A 19,567-nucleotide genomic window follows, 5' to 3' on the forward strand; every position below is an offset into this window, starting at 1 on the left:
ATCACGTTACGACGAACTCAACATAGTAAAGTACCATTCACTATACGATGTGCAGTAAGCACCGGCCATTGTGATCACATTTGTGAATTGAATTTTAATTCTATTAAACAGCGATTCTAATTAGCGAAAATAGGAGGAATATTATCCACAGGCTATAAAAGCAAAGATATATTAAGCACAAATTTACCCTTTATTAACTTACCAATTAAAACATTAAATGATACATGAAATCGGAAGAATATACGTGATAATTGGAATAATTAATATGTACTGTAATATGTACATACGAACTAGTTGACATTTCTGTTCACTGACATTTGTGGGTGGGGGTTAAAATTTAAAACAGTAAAAAGATAAGCAATCAATAACAAAGAACACAGCGCACACAAATTGCAAGTAACACAATATGCGCAAGTGAGAACGGAGTAACGAGTTACAAAGCTTTAAAAATAGGAATGAAGAGAAGATCTGAAAATTAATTTTTTTATATGATTGAAGATTTCATGGAAGTGTAAACACATTTCACCATAATAACCCACGGAATTCCAGCTGTCGGTATTATCGTAATTTCAGTAAGATCGAGTTTACTGTCTGTTTATGATAGATTTCACTAACAGAAAAGCCCAATAAACAGATGACTGCTAATTGTTTTTATTGTTTTATGGTTGTGACCTCCAGAATTTTGACTGAACCACGTGGTACCGTTGGAGACAATCATAGGGTAATCTTCAGAGCTGCGGTCTCCTGCCCCAATTAAGCAAAGTAAACCCTGGCTATTTTCTCGATTGGTTTCTGTTTTTTAAGATTTGCCCCAAATAAACGGCTGCCCCGATTAACCGGTGGCCCAAATAACCGGAATCCACTTCTTTGCAGTACTTAAATGACACAGCCATTGCCTAATATAGTGGAACAATTGCCTCCAATATCCATGCCTGCAAAATTCCTGTATATCCTTGACAAAACCCCACAAGCTGTCAGAGTAGCCCATCTGCTCTGCTCAGAGAACCTCACATCTGACTGCACAATAACCCTGTGTCTTTTTCATTCTCCATTAACTTAATTGTTGTACGACACAGTTAAAATGTTATTCTGTGATTATAACTACCCACATGCAATACACAGCATTTGTCAATATTAAACTTCAATTGTCACTTCTCAGCCCATCTGTCCAAATGTTCTAGATCTTGTTGCAGGAGCATACCCTGATTACTGTCATTAAACACCCTGCCAACTTTTTATCATCTCCAAACTTAGACATTAAACCTGATATGCCTTCATCAATATGATTAATAAATATAGAAAACAACAATGGGCTCAGTACTCAACCACGGGGAACTCTGCTAATAATATTAGTCCAAAAAGAGCAGTATTCATTGATAACCAGTCTGTTTTCTCACGTTCCTTTACCCATAGCAGTAAATCCTCTCAGCTACCATAGTATCATTTAACTCCCTTTTAGAATTTTATATACTTCTGGCATTCCCAAACTTAAAAAATTCCTGACACATGAATGAAGAAAATCTATTCAATTTGTCAGCAACCTGAACAGGATCAGAAACAGTTATACCATTCATATCTAGTGGACCAATGTGACTCATCCTATTCTTCTTAGTGTTAACGTAAGTGAAGAAATCTTTGCAACGTTTTTTTTTTTCCCATTCTCTGCAAAGACTTGTTGTAATTTGCCTTAGCCTGCCTAATCCTCCTTGTCACTTGATTGCATACTAGTTTATATTTATTGTGTGTTTCTGTATCCTCCTGATAATTCATACACATTCCATGTATTTTTCTTCTTTGCTACTAGCTTCATCCACTTGTTGCTGCTATTATTCGGTTTAACGACACAAGGGCTACTAAGGGCAAATTGTGTCTGGTCATCGTTAATTCACAAAAAGCATATTGTAAGAGAGGTTAAATTATATGCTTCTGTACAAGCCAATATGTTTTAGATATAATAAAAGTTCTTCAATATTTGCTTCATTTCCTAAGAAATGAGATAAATCAAGTGATATTCAACGTGGAGAGTGCCTGAAAAGTGTTTGACCGGATGGTTGAATGTAAAGGACAATCAACCAGAAAATGACGGACTGTAAGTTGCATCTGACAGGATGAGCACTGTGGTGGGTTTTCTTCCAATAATAGAAAGAGATGAGTATGATGAGTGTGTCCAATTCTGAGTCTTGCCAGTACCACTTCCTCTTGTCTGTTTCGTCAGAAGCCAGACAGCCACAGCTTTGGATCTTCTTTTATCTGGTAAAGTTTATTGTTGATGTCTCTTTTCCAGACTTATAATCAGAGAAAGGAACCTGAGGATGTTGTGAGAGAGCGGATTCAGGATGTTTAGCGGCAAAGTCAGCACTTTCATTTCCCGGAATGCCTGAATGGCCAGGGATCCAGCAAAAACTGATTGGACACACTGCAAGCAAATAGCTGGGAATGAATCTGTTTCAATGTAGGATGAGAAAAGGAGAAATTCTTCCTTATGGCAGAGACAGCACTAAGAGAATCTGTGTAAATTATGGCAGATGAGATGGAAAGCTCAATAATCTTACTAAGTGCTAACTTAATGGCATATAATTCAGCTGTGAATAAGCTGCAAGCAAGCGGTAGTGTGGCTGAACTTGTACATAAAGGAAAAACTGCAGCAGTACCTACCATACTCTCAGTTTTGGAACCTTCTGTATAAATTTTACAGGCATGGTTTGTCATAGTAGCATGAGCTGAATGCATGTCTGATGTTGCAGGGAGCTATAATTTTTTCCCGCCACTGAAGAAAGTGTGTATCTTGAGAGACAGACATATATGTCCAAGGAGCAACAGGTGTAGTTGTGTCTTGGAAAATTTCATTTAAATTGACATTCCAAGTCTGAACAAGCTCTTTAATCCTGAGCGAGGCAGGTCTATTTTCATTTGGCTTGCTCTCATAGAAGGCTTCCCAATGAGTATTATAAAGATAATCCCAACTTGGGTGCGATGGTAGACTCTGGATCTTAGCAGCGTAGTGAAGCAGTGGTGTTTTTCTACGCAGGTTCTCATGCGCTTCAATATATAGACTTTGGATTGGAGAAGTCCTGCAAGCTCCCAGCGCAGTCCTCAGAGCACTGTGATGGATCATATTTAGCCATTTTAAAGTAGTGCTCCTGGCAGAGTCATACACTGGACAACCATAATCTAGTAGTGAATGGATTAAACTTCTATAAAGATGCAGCAAAGTATACTGATCAGCTCCCCATGACATAGATGAGACCGGTCGAAGTAGAGGTGACCCCCGCTTAACACTGATAATTCGTTCCGTAAAAACAGAGCACTAAGTGAATTTGCGCTATGCGAGCGCCGCATTCCCATAAGGTAACATATGTATTTGTGAGTTGCGGTCGGTGCCATAGGATATTTCCTAATCAATAATAAACGATAGTGAAGATGCACAAACGTCGGTCAAAATATTTAATATTCAAATATTTATACATATAAAATATTCTGCATTACATACGTATATAATTATGTGGTAACTACTTACGTATCAAAATTAAACTTAAAATTCCAATTAAAATCATGAATTGATCTAAATTGATTTAATTTAATTGATGAATTTAATCATGAAAATTGTATCGATTTTGGGTTGAACTTTGGCCCTTTTCCAAATAAACTAAAAGGGGTATTAATTTTAAATCACCCACAGCGTTACCACCCAACAATAAAGTCAACCGATCCTTCGCCGCTTTGAAACCTGGCATGTTTTTTTCTTCTTTCAATATGAAACTTCTTTTAGGCATTCGTTTCCACAAAGGTCCTGCTTCATCTATGTTAAAAACTTGTTGAGAAGTATAACACATAATACCCCTCTTCAATAATTTTAACAAGTTCTTTTTTGAAAGTTTCGGTTCCTTGATCTGCACTTGCGGCTTCTACCTGGATTTTAAATCTGTTCAACCAGCCCTTACTAGTTTTAAATGGTTCCACATTTTTTTTTAGGTGAGTTTTCTTCAGATCATCATATTGACTAATCTCTCTCTCTCTCTCTCTCTCTCTCTCTCTCTCTCTCTCTCTCTCTCTCTCTCTCTTTTTTAATAATATTTAAATTAACTGAATTCTGCATTGGAAATTATCTTCAATAAAATTAGTTAAAGTCTTTCCATTTAAATCCTAATAGCCTGCCTAGCCCTAGTTGCTTGCAGTGGAACAGCTATTTTCCAATTCTAAAATTAATTCTTTATTTTTTTTTTATAATTGTTCTTACAGTTAAACTTGCAAGTCCTAAATTATGGCACACATCCACTTGTCTTTGACCGGAATTGATTCGCTTCAAAACGTCTAATTTAATTTTCAAATCCAGTCTTTTTTTTACATTTATAGTCTTCATACTGCGCTCAGACTTTGTTGCTTTTTCATTCTTATCGGCCATTATTAACTCTTCGAAAATGTAACTGCATTGGTTGCATTAATTATGATACAATGTTCAAGTAAACTGTCCGTTTCGCACGATGTCTAATACGGTACTGAGTGATGACTAGACTTCAGATAAATGCATATAACGCAAATATTACAAGCAATATACTTGATCATTTTTTAAAATGTTGATCTCGGAACTACGAAACAAGTCACCGTACTGCAATTAAATTAGCGTGCGAGGAAATTTTACTGAGCGTGGGAAAATTTCTCAAGTCGGCATGGGAAACATTTAATGCTGTTTTGGTATTCATTTTCAAGTTATCGACTCCATCAAATGAAGCGATTTCGTTAAATATGCCAAAAATGCAATCTGTAAAAGAGTGTTATAGTGAGATACGGGTTATAAGATAAGAACAGCATTATAGCGAATCAGCATAAAGCGAACCGCGTTATAACGGGGACCTGCTGTATATTCAAATTCTTTAAACAAGAAGTTCTCAAATAAATGATGTGTGCTTGGAAATTTAGTTTGCTGTCTAACAGTAGTCCAAGAAATTTAATGGTATTAACAAGCGGGATTGGAGAGCTCGTTCCTTGAGAAAGTGAGTGACAGTGCATTTCTTTTCTGATAGTCGGTAGCCATTCTGTGAAGTCCAGGATTCTATTTTGGTTATGGCAAGTTGGAGCTGTTGTTCGATGGTATTCATACTTTGACACTGACAGGAAATGGTAAGGTCATCTGCACATATATAATTTTGAACGGTTTTTGGGACTTCTCGTGTCATGCTGCTCACTCAGATTGGAAACAGTGTTGGACTAAGTATTGATCCCTGCAGGACTCCCTCCTCCCGAATGTGAGATGTAGAGAGTACATTTTTGTATCGGACTTGAAAAGAACGCAATTGCAGGAAATTTTGAATTATTTCAGGCAAATAACCCCTAAGCCTCAGACAATAAAGGTCCATAATAATACCATGCCATGTAGTATCAAATACCTTTTCAAGATCTAAATTGAACATGACTAGATGTTGTTTCATGACAAAGACATTGTGGATATGAAACTTGGCTTTAATGAGCACATCTAGGGGTGATCTATTTTTTCGAAAGCCATACTGGTGATCTGGAAGGAGATTCTCTTGATTCCAAGATGTAAGTGAGCCTAGTATGAACCATTCTTGAACCATTCTTTCGAAAAATTTTCCCATGCAGCTCGTAAGAGATATTGGCCTGTAGTTTTCAACACAGGAAGGATTTTTTCCTGGTTTTGGTAAGGCAATAATGAACGAATGGCGCCATGAAGAAGGATAGGCATTTTCAGAGAAGATTCGATTATAAAAAATTAATAGGGTTCTCAAGTCTTCTCCAAGTAAATGCTTTAGCATAATGTAATGAATTCCATCTGGACCTGCAGTGCTATTGGAAGATCTGTTTAATGATTCTTGAAGTTTTATTAACGTAAACGGTTGGTTGTATGGGAATGAGCAGCGCGTGAAGAAGTTGATTTTATACCATTCTGCACCTGCTTTGATGTTCTGGAAGGTGGATGCATAGGTGGCAGAAGCTGAGATTTTTGCAAATGATTCTGCTAATGCATTTGCAACTTCTTCGGGAGTAGAAATGTCTTTCCCTTTCCAATGGAGTATCAGATAGGACAGCCGAGCAAATTTGCCATTTAATGCCTGTATTCTTTTCCAGATGACCTGTGTATCCGTGTCTTTAGTAATGGTGGAGGCAAAAGCAATCCATGAATCCTGTTTCACTTTCCGCCTAACTTGTCTAGCTTTTGCTTTTAGTCTTTTAAAAGCAATTAGGTTACTAGTGGCGGGATACTTGCGTCAATTATTCCAAGCACTGTTTTTTCCTGTTTGGCAATTAAACAATCTGTATTCCACCAGTGATTTCTGTGTTTTTGATATGGCATGGATTTTGGAATGGAGGCCTTAGCTGCAGTCAGAATCTGATTGGTTATGTAAGTGTTTACATCATCAATATGTTGTCTTTGAACATAAAATCTGTCTAAGTGTATTTGGGCAGAATAGCCACCCCAGTTTGCCTTTTTAAACTGCCAAGTGGATCATTGATCAGGATTTGGAGTTACCCCTGTTTGTAGCAAGCAAATAATTGGAAAGTGATCACTGTTAAAGGGATCGGTTAATACCGACCATGTCATGATTGAAAATATGGATAGTAAACAAATTGACAAGTCTATTGCGGAAGCAAATCCGGTTGCTAAGTGGATGTAGGTAGGAAATCCAGAATTTAATACATTAAGATCATTATTATGCATGAATTCCTCCATGAATTTGCCACTTCTACCCATTGTGGCAGATCGCCACAATGGATGGTGTCCATTAAAGTCACCAAAAAGACAAATTGGAGTTGGGAGTTGTGCAATGACATTGTCAAGTTCTGAAAGCAGAAGTTGTGCAGATGGCGGAATATAAATGGAAACAATGGTAAATGATGTACCAACTGGAATGCGAGCTGCCACAGCTTCTAGGGTAGTTCTCAATTGGATCGGCCTGGATGGTATGTTAGTGTTAACAAGAATAGCAACTCCTCCACGTGTAGGTGATTCTGAGTTCCTATCTCGTCTGTAAATGGTATAACTTGAAATTTTTGGCAAAACTTGGGGTGACAAGAATGTCTCCTGCAAGCATACACCTATGGGATTAAATTGAGCTATTAAACCTCTTAAGTCATCAGAATGACTGCTTAGTCCTCTGCAATTCCATTGTATGATGTTATGCATTATTTAGGTTTACCTGAGGATGATTCATCTGACTGTTTTTTGTACATGGGACATTTTTCCGGTCCTTTTTTGAAAATGTGGGGTGTCCAATATCCATGGTGCCATCTGCATGGAGTTCTAGAATGGGCTCCTCATTATCTAACAGCTCATCTACATCCATACTTTTGGTGAGAGATTCCATTTTTTTAGAGACTGATTCAAATTTTAATTGTTCTTTTTCAACTGGGACCGATGGGGTATGAGTAGGAATGCTGATTGGAGTATTTGTGGCTTGACTAGTTTTTTTTGGAGGATTATCTTTTTTAGAGGTTTAAAGTGTAGATTTGAGGCAGTTTGCTAGAGAGGTGTTAGGTGGAACTAATACATCTGTTTGAGCTGCAGTAGAAACAAAGTTTCGAGTGCGAGCTGCATAGGAACGACTACTAGGCATGGTCGACATAACTTGTCTACGTGCCTCAGGAAACATCACTTTATTTTCTATTTTGTATTTTTGAATTTTCTTTCCTGTAATCCATAGCTCAAGTTTTGGAAAAAGCTGGGTGGCTTCTTTTGCAGTTTGGACAAACAGGGGTTTTGACAGAGCAATCCAATGGAGTGTGATCTTTAGAGCCGCAGACAGGACATATGGCCTCACCTCTACATGTCTGCTGTGAATGCTCATATTTCTGGCATTTGAAGCAGCGAAGAGGATTCGGAATATATGGTCTAATACGACAATTCAAATAGCCATTGAGGATGGTAAGTCTGGCGTACTAAATGTTAAAATGATGTATCTCGTTGGAGTGAGATTTCCATCTTTTTTAGTCATAATCCATTTCACATTTGTAACTTTTTGACTACTCAGTTCTTGAAGTAGCTCTTCTTCAGACTGTAATTAGGTCCCACTCACTGATCACACCCTTTGATGAATTTAAGGTTCTGTGTGGAGTAACTAATACTGTGAGCCCACAAAATGATGTTGGTTTAAGAGCCGCTCAGAATGTTTTGCGGTGGCTGTTTCAATATCTCCGGACTGTAGTCTTTTCACCATTTTTGGTGATCCAGTAATTGATTCTAAATATTTTTGAATCAAGAATGGTGATAATTTGCCCACATGTTGGGAGGAAAAGAATGAATCACCAAGAAATTTGGTAATCCATCATGGCATTGTGCTTCCCTTCTAAGCCTTTTGGGTTGGTTGGTGTCATGGTCGTTGTCAGCAATTTCTGACGTTGATCTTGATGGCTCTAAAGGTGGATAACTGCTCGTATTCGTGTTAGCTCCTTTTGGCCCTGGGGGTTTATTTTTACCGCCCAGGTTACAGGCCCCACCATGGGGAGGCAGAAGCAGTGCCACTTGTGGCCAAGCGTATAGGTTAGTACAGTTAGTAAGACGAATTAAATTAAGGAAAAAGGTTCTTTCCTTCTTCTAGGCTCTCTTCTTAGTGCTTTAAAGAAAGTAGAGCTACTTAACGGAAAAGTTTAATAAGCAAGGGAGAAAACAAAGAGAACCTAGTCGCTTAGAGAAAAACGCTCTTCAATTGCATGAGAATCACTTGGCCATGGAAATGCTTCGAAGCTGGCATCCATTTAGGACTAGGCCTTGAACAGTATCGCTTGGCTGGTCAAAAGAGCTTAACAGCCTCTTCAATTTCTTCTCTGAATGCTACCCATTTAGAATTTTGCAGTTGGTCACTGAAAAAAAATTTAGAACTGTCGTAGACCGTTGTAGTCACCTTCACAAAGACAAAATACTTCCCTTTACCCTCAACATTAGTTATATATCATTATGCACATCAGTATACTGTGATCGCTGCTACCCAGTGGTTCTTTTTTCTGGAGATTCCTAATGCATAAAGAGCTATTGTTGATAATCACAACAAGAGTACTGCTTTCTCTCATGACTTCTCTAACATGTTGGTGAATAAAACATATTCAATAAATGCAATGAAGTTTATAGTTGCTGTGTGAGTGCCCAACCCACAATATCAGTCAATATTTGGAAAGTTAAAATCCTTCATAAGACATTCTGATTTACTGGCCCACTATGTTTGTACAGTTGTTTGTTATACTCATCATAGTCAATTTGGCTTACAACACACTGCTACTTTCATTTTTGTTCTTCCGATGCCCATGTCACACCAAACTGCCTCAACATTCTACCCACGTCTACTAGGTGCACTGCCTTAGATTCTATGTGCTTCTAAACCAAGGGCATACCATCTCAGCCTCTCTTGTTCTGTCTGTCCTTTGTGTATACACTGTACTCACCATATTCAAATTTCACATTCCTTATGTCTGCATTTGATGACTTAAACAGTACTCATCACTATCATTTTCTTCTTTACAGATCGGGATTTTCTGACAATTACGGGTGTGTTGTCATCATCAAAGACCCAAACTTTGTTTTGAGCCTTGGTCGGCAGATCGTAATAGTACAGCCAAGTCTCGTCACCTGTCACGATGTTGTTCACATACCGAGATTGTCCCTTATCAAACTTTTTTAACATCTCCCGGCACCAAGTCACACGTCGTGTCATCTGCTCTTCAGTCAGTTGATGCGGCACCCAGAGAGAACAAAGTTTCTTCACGTGCAAATGATCTTGCAGAATCGAACGAATTGCTGGTGCATTTAGGCCCAAAGTATCCTCTATCCGTTGGTAGGTCACTCGCCTGTTTTCGTCAAGCATTTTCCTCACAGCAGTAACGTTTTCCTCTGTAACTGACGTTCGTGGCCTTCCCGGCCTCTCAGAATCCTCCAGAGTGAAATTTCCCCTTTGGAATTCTCTATACCACCTGAATATTGTTATACGATGTGGACAATCATCATCTAGTCCAAGAGCCATTTCTTCTAAGCACTGGTCTATGGTTAAAACACGCACGAAATTAAATTATACCGCAAAACTGTCCTTATCTCATTTCGTGACCACGATGCCATCGCAAGCACTTTACACTCTCACTACTAATGAATAACTTAGCCCATCGACTTGGCTTTTTTTGATTTGATTTTGATTTGATTTGGTAGTTGTTGGCGCATCGGCTTCTGTGGCCATATTGCACCTCCCAAGGTTTTTGCAGTACTTTGATCCAAGCCCGAGGCGGGAATCGAACCCGCGACCTTTGGGTTGCCGGGCAGGTACTTTACCCACTCGGCTAGCCCGGTCGGCTAGTCGACTTGGCGCGACGGCTACTATGCACGTATGAACATGTCTCAACATGCAGCAACAAGCAGCTTCCTGTGATTCATTGTTGCGTCATATTGCAAAACTTTCCTAGTACCCTTTGTATTTTTAGACAGGCCTCCGTAGCCAAGTGGTCAGGAACGGGAGTGCAGTAGCACACGCTCTTTGAGTAGACCGGGGTTCAAGCCCCAGACTGCTGAATACAGTCGATCTGCCAAATCGCACTGGACCAGCGTGACAGATTATGGTCCATTTCCCTCAGCATGAATTGTTGAGGAGGCTTCCATCCTGCAGTGGGTTGATAATGGCTGCACTTTACTTTTCTTTTCTTTTTTTTTTTTTTTTACTATTTTTAAAGAGAAATATTTCTTCAGAATGTCTGGCCTAATAGCATAGGTTGAAAACTAACATCTGTATTCCTTGTTCAACATCAGTGAAGTTCTACAATATTTTCTAAAAATAAATATGACTAAATAAAATTTATTTATTTAAGTGAATCAATTACTTAAGGCAGTAATTTTAGTTGCTGAAATATAAAGGTGGCTGCATATCATGCCTCTGAAAACATTTATCACGTGATTATAAAGAAAAAAGAAATCCACAAATGCAAAAACAAAAATGGAGATCAACAGTCCTCCACATGACTAATGGTGTCCAAACGGTCACACAACCATTGAAGGGTAAAGTAACTCTTCTGATCTTCTACTCTTAGTATCGTTAGTACCAATGTGTACAATCATCTTTTGTGCTCTTATAAGATGATAGCTGCTCCACAATACCAACTTTTTAACCTTTAGACATACCTCAGTATTATTCCACCTATCTTTTTTGTTTCTCTGACACCAGAGTCACTAACAATAGCTACTTCCTGTGGGATCAGAAATTTTTTGCCATGGAGTATTTCATTGTGTTGAGTGATTTAATTTCTTTGAGGGTATCAACCTTATTCCTCTCATATAGGTGTACCAGAATGTTGAACTGGCACTTGCTCTCCTCACACTCTTTGTAAGAAAAGTGCACAAAAAGTATTAGTGCTTTTGGCCATATCACGTCTAACTAAAAATAACTACACAAAATAAATTTTTGAAGCGACTCAAAATTAATACAAAACATTATCAAAAAAAATTACACTAACAGTAACATAACTTAACCATTTAAGAGTTGGCTTTTTTTTTCTTTCATATTTTTTTTCAAGAAAACTTTGTTTTAAAAACAGTAAAGAAAATTTGGTGTTCGGTTAATCGGGTTTTCACACTTTTTTTAAAAAGACTGCAAAACAAGACATTATAAATATTTTGAACTTTTATTATTTAAACAGCTATTTTATATATTAGCAGCAAGTAAACCTATGCCTTCACTTTAAAGGTCTTTAACTTCAAGAAAGGGGACCATGACAATTTAAGATGCTACATAGATTATATGAACTGGTTAAATAGCAGAGGAAGGGTGAATGCTTACAGCATTATGGAATATCTTTAAAGCAACAGACATAGAAGCCACATTGGCTCCTGTGTCTGTTGTGTGTCTAAGAAAATACAAGATAAGATGATACCGATGTGAAAGAATACAGAGCTGGACATATAGCAGGAAAGTCTGATTTGATTTTTATTGGCACATCAAATACTAGGGCTATAATGCACCAAAACCACACCCCATAAAAGATAACAGTAAAAATTGCAGTGACCTAACTAATTAGGTCACTACATCAAAATGTATAAGAAATATAAATATGTAAAAAGGTATAAAGTTTTATTTATATACAAGAGAAAAGGTTTATTGATTTTTAAAGTCTAAAACAGCTGACATATTGTCTTTGTCAGATAAAATCTGACTGAGTGTATAAGGCTCAGTCAGATGAATAAAAGCATTAAAATATAAAACTCGCCCATATCTATATTTTGGACACTTTCATAAAATATTACACATGTTTAAAAAGGTGTCGCATTCCTCACACGTGAGTCATCTGTCCTCAGCAAGAATGAATGCATAAGATGACTGTGTCCTATGCAGAGGTGTACCAGAATAACTTCCTCTCTACAGTTCCTGCACAGACTAGACTGCCATGTTGGATTACAGGCTTGATCTGATGTGGCTTATTCATAACCTGTAATTACATACCTGCAGTCTGTATGAGGGGCTAACAGGCTACGAATGTTCTGGGGTTCTGGTGATGTAGCCACAGCATCTACCAGTTCATTACCCCTGATCGGAAATATGGCTTGAAATCCAGCAGAAATGAATGTTGAATGAACACTCAGAATGAGAACACAATGGCTGCTGGATCCAGGACAGGAATGGATGAAGATCGTGTATGATACATTTAGTATTAGTATTAGTAATGGCCATATGGAGCAAGGAAGCCTAAGGCTTATGCTGCACCAACCAAAAAAAAAAAAAAAAAAAAAAAAACCACAAATAAATAAAAAATAATCAAATTAAAATAAATAATAATAAGAGAAAAGGAAATAGACAACCTATGCATATCCTTCCTCCCATAGGTAACTATCCAGCTGACCTCTGAATTTCCCCAAACTGTCAGCCTCAGAACCCATGTAGATAACTTATTCCAGTAATTTATAACTTGCTGGCTAAAATAAAACTTCCTGCAATCCAGTCTAAACATTTGCTCCTGTAACTTGAAATTATGGCCCCTTGTTCTTGAATCATCATGAAAATTTCATCCTCATTCATTTTATTTATGCCTCTCAGAGCCTTAAACACCTCAACCAAGTCTTCTCTAAGGTGCCTAGTTTCCAAGTTCTGCAACGCACATATGTGAAGTCTTTCCTCACATGGACGCCCTTTTGACAATCTCACCAGGTGAGTTACTCGTCTTTGGCTCCTTTCAAGAAGCACAATGTCTTTCTTTAGGTGCAGTCTCCATACTTGAACATAGTATTCCAAGTATGGTCTAACAACAGCCTTATATAATGGGATTATGACGTCCTTATCTCTATTAGCAATTGCTCGACAGGACACCACGGGCATTCCTTGCAACCAGTCTACAATGCTCAGAGAACTTCTGACTGTATCATAACACCAAAGTCCCTTTCCTCCACTACTGGCTTTAGTTCAACTCTGCCAAGTGTATAAGTTATTTTGGGGTTACTGTTCCCCAGGTGCAATACTTTACACTTTGCTGGATTAAAGCATAGCTGCCATTTTTCTGACCATCCTCGAAGTCTATCTAGGTCATTCTGAAGAAACTCTGCTTGGCAGTAATCATTAACTACTCTACCCATCTTTACATTGTCTGCAAATTTAGACATCACGTTCTCTATCTCTTCATCGATGTCATTTAAAAAAAATCAAAAACAACAGTGGTCCCAATACGGATCGTTAGGGAATCCCACTTCTTACATTAACCCAATCTGAGGAATAGCCATTTATCACAACCCTCGGCCTCTTGCCCTGAAGCCACCCTGCTATCAGTCTAAGGATTTTCCCTGTGATTCCAACCTGTTCCAGCTTATAAAGTAACTGTTAATGTGGGACTGAGTCAAATTCTTTGCTGAAATAATAAAAGAAAAAAAAAAAAAAAAAAAGTTGAAATTATTCCCTAAATCCAGCTTACGTGCGAGACACGTAAGCTGGATTTAGGGAATAGCTAACCAGATGTGTTAAACATGATTTTCCCTTTACAAAACCATGCTGTGTATCTTTCAGAATTCCTTTTCTATCCAAATGATCCTGAATTCCACCCTTGATAATTGGCTCCATGATTTTCCCTACTACTGAAGTTAGACTAACCAGTCAGTAATTTCCCACTACACTCTTAGAACTGCCCTTATGTATTGGAGATACATTGGCACTTCTCCAATACAACAAATTCTCTCCCGAGTCCAGAGATGCTCTCATAATTAGCTTCAATGTTTCAATGCACTCACTTGCCACTTCCCTTAAAATTACAGGGTATAACGCCATCAACCCCAGGAGCCTTACTCGCTTGTAGGCTCAGAAGTTTTTTCATTAAATAATCATCAACTATATAGTAAACTACGTATGAACTTAAACTTGAACTACGTATGTAGCATAGAAGGCATCATTTTAATTGTATCTCATATTGTGGTCTCCGTCACAACGAGATAGCTGCTATTGCATTACTTCAAATAAATAACGCTTCTCTAGTAGAGAAGACTACTGTTATTTATTTTCAGCCGTACCATCACCCAGACGATTTTGAAGCTATTGGGCTTCATCATCAGTGGGCAGGCAGGTACACCCAGGTAATACAACAAGCCATCACAGTTGCGAAGTTATATCCACAATATGAGAGATGCCAAAAGGGTGTGGTAGTAATGTATTTTGAAAACGAAATGCACAAGGCATAATCCTTATGGGTTTTGATAATTAACTATATAGTATCGTTGCAAATACGCTATAGTTAACCCATAAACTTCAACTGATGATGAAGCGCAATATCTTCGAAATGATCGTCTGGGCGGTGGTACCACTGAAAATAAATAACAGTAGTCTTCTCTACTAGAGAAGCGTTATTTATTTGAAGTAATGCAATAGCAGCTATCTCATTGTGAAGGCAACAATACCAGATACAATTAAAATGATGCCTTCTATGCTAACATATGTAGTTCAAGTTTATCGGTTAACTATGGTGTATTTACACCGATACTATATAGTTAATTATCAAAACCCATAAGGATTATGCCTTGTGCATTTCGTTTTCAAAATACATTAAACAATCATGTGAAATTTCAATATCATTAACTACATATTTTCGAACTTCACTCCCATAATTTCTCATTGACATAAAGGGTTTTCTTCTGCAAATATCAATCCAAAATAACAGTTGAATTCATCTGCAACGTCAGCTGGGGTATCTAATACTATCCCACATCCATTACATAAGGGTCTGATCTGATTTGCCTTTGCATTTATATATGCAAAGAATTCTTTACCTCTACTTTTCACTCTCTTTGCCAGTGATTTCTCATAATCTGCCAGCCTAACTTTTTCTGTGGCATTATTACAGATCAATTTTTAGCTGTTATAGGCTTCAGTACTTTTTATTGTTCTGCAACTTTTCCCATGTCATCAAGTAAACTGGCAACTTCATTATTCATCCAACTTGGAATCCTCCTCATGGAGTATTTTTTAATGGTATTTAAGTATTCAAGGCTTCTGTGATTAATGTTTTAAAGGTATACCATAATTCAATTGTATTCGCTTTCTGTGAGATATCTAGCCAGCTAATAGAGGCCATGTAGCACCTTAAGCCGTTGTAATTTCCTTTCCTGAAATTATAACTCCTTTGCCTTTAACAACTCCGTGATCACTTCCTGCTACTGGTTCCTGTCCAACCCTATTATGTCATCTGGTTCAAGTCTAGAATATTCTTTTCCCTAGTACTTTCCCTGACATGTTGATACAAATAACAATCATCTGGTTGATTTAACAATTTTGTCCCCCCTGTCAAGTTTCCTTCCAATTTGCTCCAATAAATTAGAAGCAAATTAAAATCACCCATAATAAGACATTCTTCACACAACCCTTGAAGTTATTTAAGTTTGCTTCCCTGTCATTGGTTACCCACTCATTTGAAATGTTTCTGCCCTCAGAACATCTTGCTAATATGATCTGTTGTGGTGTGCAGTGTAGAGCTGTTGGTAGACAGAAGGTGGGGTGATGACTTCACTCCAATTTTTAACGGAGAAGTTGTCTTGGTGATTGGGCAACATTGTATAAAGTGACATTAGGCTCTCTGAGCAGCTCTTGGACACATATCAAACGGACGTTATTTATAACACCCATCAGACGATTGGCAGTCTTATGGGTATCATAAAGAGTTTCCCATAGTGGCTCAAAAATGGATGTTCGCATACGGTTGTCTGGCAGGGAATTCAACTGCTTCGACATATAAGCTCTGGCCAGGGGATGTTCTAAATGCTCCAGTAGCAATGCTTGATGGTAAACTAGGTCTAGCCATTGAAGCACGCTGGTACACTTGGGACCTATAATCTAATCTAGATTGGACAATTGCATGACAGAAGTAGAGTGAAGTGCTGTGGTCCATAGTTGACAGATATTATTATTATTGGCTATATGGTGCAAGGCAAGGAAGCTGAGGCTTTTGCTACTCCAGCCAAAAAAAAATAAAAAATTTCTGAGTTACTCTGAGAGAGAGAGAGAGAGAGAGAGAGAGAGAGAGAGAGTGCGCCAAAAGAAGGAATCATCAAAAAAGAGAAAAATGAGGATATTCATGGGGAAAGGTCAACTTATTGTCAAATACAAGCCCCAAGAATTTTGTCTTGGGTGTACCCAAATGATCTTTTGTCTGAGCTTGAGTTCTGGTTAACGGTGAATGTTTTGTTTGTGACAAATGTGTACACAGACGGTCTTCTGAAGTGAGAACCTGAAACCATTAGCTATTGCCCAAGAGTTGATATGGTCAATGGTGTGCTGCAATTGCCTTTCAATGACCCTCATATTTCATGATTGTAAAAAGATGCTAAAGTTGTTTACAAAGAGTGCATTGTTTATGGTTAGAGGAAGTTATTAAGTAATAGAGCTAACTTTAATAGCAAAAAGCATAACACTTAAAACTGACCCTTGTGGAACTCCCTCTTTTTGGGAAAATGGACGAACTTCGAAAGACTGGTTTGAAAGGAAACTGATACCTGGTGCTCATGTTTTAGGAAAGCATTACGAATAGAAGTTTCCAGTCAGATTAGCTAGTTGTAAGCCTCGCAGCCATTTGAAGACAGCTTCAGTTGCTGTTTTTCTGATTTGTGTTTGAAGGCAATGAACTCTGGAGGGGTGGGGATACGTTTCTGAAGACACTTTGGCAAATGTCTCCTATAGAGTGTTCGCAACTGCAGTTAGGCCTGCAACTTTACATCCATTATGTTTCAGGATCAATGAGGGGTGTGATGTGTATTTGTCTTTCATTTTCTGTACTTTATCCCAGATGGCTTTGGTATTGGCAGCCTGTGCAAAGGAAGATGCAAAATAGATCCAGGATTCTTTTTGACTCTGACGTCTGGTGTAACATGCTTTGGCATGTGCATGTTTGAAGGTTATTAGACTGTCTGTGGTGGAGTAACGACGAAGTATTCCCCATGCTTTGTTTTGAGCTTTTCTTTCTGCTGCACATTTTGCCATGGTTTTGGAAATCATGGAAACTGAGTCAATGTCTTTGGAATTGTAATTGTTGCTTCCTGGACAATTCTTTCTGTGATGTACATAACTGCATAATTTGGCTCCTGGCCGACCGTGGTGGTATTAAATGTTACCAGATGTCTGAAGGCATTCCAGTCAGTGTTACTGAGCTTTCACAATGGTATCCCATACAGGTGGAATTGTCTTCCATTGGGAAGTGATCACTACCATAAAGGTATCATCTACCACAGTAAATGTATGGGTAGGCATGTGGAAGAAGGTGTTAGAACCCACATTTAGAAGGGCCAGATCATTGTTTTCAAGCATATGCTAGATAATCTGACCACTTCTATTGATATTAGCACTACCCCACAGATTATTGCATCAATTGAAATCCCCTAGTAACAGAAAAGGGGATGGTAATTGCTTAACAAGCTCATCAAGGTCTATCTGGGGATATCGTTCCCAGGTGGCAAACAGTTCGTCTTACCGTGGGAACCCTACGGTAAGATGAATGGCTACGGCCTCTAAGTTGGTGGTAAGTGGCGTAGCTTGAAAGAGGGTATGGTTACCCACAAGGATGGTGACTTCTCCACGGGCAGGTCCATCTCCCAGCTGTGTCTCTTTGCAGATAATTGAACAGTTACGCAAGTAACTGTTCAATTATTTGCTTTTAAATAAGTCCTTTGCTTTTAAATAATTGTTTTGCTTTTAAATAACTGTTCAATTATTTGCTTTTAAATAAGTCCTCATTTGCTTTTAAATAAGTCTCCTGTAAGCAAAAGCAAGTTGGTGCATGCTTACACAGGATGGCCTCGATGTCATCATTATTTCAACAGAATCCATGGCAATTCCATTGTAAGAATTTGAACGTGGCCATTCTTAAGATTTGTTGAATTTATCCGGTGGCTTTCAAAGGGCTGAGGGCTTTGTTTTCTCAGTCCTGGATTTACTACTTTTTGGATAGAATGGGAATTGGTCTGTATCAATTTCTTCTTCTTCTTCCGCAAAGAGTTCCAGGACAGATTTGTCCTGTACCTTCATGTTGACATCTATTTTTTCTTGGGTTGGTGATAGCTCTTCCAGTTTTTTGGAGTTTATTTACCACTGTTTTGGAAGTGGTGGAGAAGTAGGAGAGGCAACGGACTGATTTTTGGGTGGGCTTTTTTTGAACTCATATATATAGCATGCAATGGGAGTGAATGACTCCCTTTTTGGAATATTTTGGGTGCTAACAGTACTCTTCCCAGAAACTTTCTGGGCGAATGAGAGCTTGGTGCTATTTATTGGTTGGATGTGTTTTCTGGCCTCCTGATAGATGTTCAGTTTCATTTTTAGTTTACAGATTTCTTTTTCATCCTTCCACCATGGGCATGCTTGAGAGTATGTATGGTGCTCTCCTTGGCAATTTAGGCAGATTGGGTTGGAAACTGAACACTCCTTGCTCTTGTGGTCCACATCGAGCACAGGCAGGGTTATCAGAACAAGCTGTTTGTGAGTACTTTTGGTATCTAAAGCACCTCAGTGGGTTTGGAATGTAAATCCTCACTGGGCAGTTTAAGTAGCCTGCCTTAATAGAGTTTGGAGGCCATGAGGTGTTGAATGTAAGGATGAGAACTTGAGGAGTGGGAATAAGATTACCGTCCTTTTGTGTGGATATTCGCTTGACAGCTGTTACAGATCTTTCAATTTAGAGATCTCTTCTTCAGAGATGTGAAGATCCCACTCTGATACACCAGAGAAGATTTCAAAGTTTTGTGGGGGATTATGGTGATTGGTATTTCTCCTATTGATGTGGCTTTCAGGATTTTTTCAGCAAGTTTTGTATTTGGGTTTCGACTAAAATGTCTCCAGAATGCAGCCTTTTTATGGATTTAGGTGATCCTGTCAACCATTCAAATCCTTTCTGGATGAAGAAGGGCAACATTTTCCCACTTGACTGCTCTCAAGTGGAATGGGGAATTAGGAAAAGTGGTGTCACAGATGGTGTTGTATCCTCAGTTCTGGCTCTTTTAACATAAATGGTGTCACAAATGTTCCATTAGTAAGGGGCCTTGTTGCGGCTCAAGAAGCAGGATTTAAATTACTCATAAGAGTAAAATAAAAATTTCAGATGCCCTAAGTACCTCACCCACCACAGATCCCTACAA

At 38.4% G+C, this 19,567-nt stretch overlaps 1 protein-coding gene across 3 annotated transcripts in view; it reads right to left on the reverse strand.

Annotated features, from left to right (window-relative positions):
• Window positions 1-19,567, reverse strand: part of LOC150090753 (hsc70-interacting protein-like) — a 203,926-nt gene that overhangs the window by 16,348 nt on the left and 168,011 nt on the right. The gene's annotated exons all lie outside the window — the stretch shown is intronic.

Source organism: Mastigoproctus giganteus, chromosome 1 (assembly GCF_048544385.1).
Source record: "Mastigoproctus giganteus isolate SK-2022 chromosome 1, ASM4854438v1, whole genome shotgun sequence".
Lineage (NCBI taxonomy): Eukaryota > Metazoa > Arthropoda > Arachnida > Uropygi > Thelyphonidae > Mastigoproctus > Mastigoproctus giganteus.